This window comes from Elephantulus edwardii, unplaced genomic scaffold (genome assembly GCF_000299155.1).
Source record: "Elephantulus edwardii isolate Elephantulus edwardi_28Jun2011 unplaced genomic scaffold, EleEdw1.0 scaffold00009, whole genome shotgun sequence".
Taxonomy (NCBI): Eukaryota; Metazoa; Chordata; class Mammalia; order Macroscelidea; family Macroscelididae; genus Elephantulus; species Elephantulus edwardii.
In genome coordinates, this window is record NW_006399759.1 from 23,803,289 (window position 1) to 23,804,645 (window position 1,357).

A 1,357-nucleotide genomic window follows, 5' to 3' on the forward strand; every position below is an offset into this window, starting at 1 on the left:
ATTGATTTGTTGTCAATTCCTGGGATCTTCCCCCACCCCAATACTAGCAAAACTATTTTGAGCGGTAATAGAATCTGGGAACACTGCATGGTTTAAAGTAAAAAAAGCATACATCCAGCTTGTAACTTTTCTCCATACATAGTCAATATGGATGCTGGCCAAATCATTTGAGAAGTTGGACTGTGTAAGGAAAAATGTGCTATCAGGATTGAAGGAAGATTTGTTGACAACCTTTGCTTGCTCAAAGTGAAGAAGACTAGAAACACATGCTGAAAGATCAGACTATAGTCTTCAATATGAATTACATAACAACATCAAAGAAACCAAAATCCTCAACACCGGACCCATAGGCAACATCATGATAGGTTTTACTTGCATCTACCATCAACATTTAGGGTAACAGCAACTAAGAAATCAAAAGTCTTATCAACATGGGGAAATCAGCTGCTTCTCTAAATTACTAAAGAGCAAGGCTGTCAGTTTCAAAACTCTAGTATGTCATAAAGATTAAAGACCAAGCCATCGTCTTTTCAATTACTCCCCAGGTATCTAAAAGTTTGACAATGTGTATGGATGACACATAAAGAATCAATGGCTTTGTGTTGTGGTGGTGAAGAAGAGTACTGAATATTCCACGGACTGTCCAAAGAATAGACAAATATGTCTTGGAGGAAGTATAACCAAGGTGCTCCTTAAAGGCACAATGGCAGGCATGGTAAAAGTTTGTATCACAAACTTTGAGCATGTTGTCAGAAGAAGGACATCATGATAGGAAAGGTGAAGGGTCTGAGAAGAGGAGGAAGAACTTCAAGATGGATTGACACAGTGATTACAATAATGGGCTTTAGCATGACAGAGACAGCGAGGATGGTGCTAGGTAGACAAGGTTCAGATCTTTTAGTCATAGGGTAACTATGAGTAGTAGGTGATTCAATGGCACCTAACAGTAATAACAACAATATCAGATGCCTAATCTCTCTATAATGCATAAGAAAATTCAGTTCATCATTTAAAAATGGGCATCAGAGTAGCTCTGATTGGATTTTAGGAGAGTTTTTCTGAGATAAAATCTCTATCACCTTTTATCTTCTAAATAAACAAAAGAGTTATGGGCAGAGAAGAAGGGCTTCAGTACTTTAGAAAGAAAAGTCAGAACAGAATGAATCCTTCTGGACTTTGAGTCCCTGAACTGAGAACGTCCTACATCCAGGGAAAGATTAATGCCCAGAGACATGAAGATATCCAAGGGTTGTGGAACCTATAAGTGCTGAGGTGAGACAAGGACCTTCCCTCAGAGCTGACAGAGGGATAAAGCCATCCTTTATATCTGAAATGTGGAATTTGGACTTGTGACCTG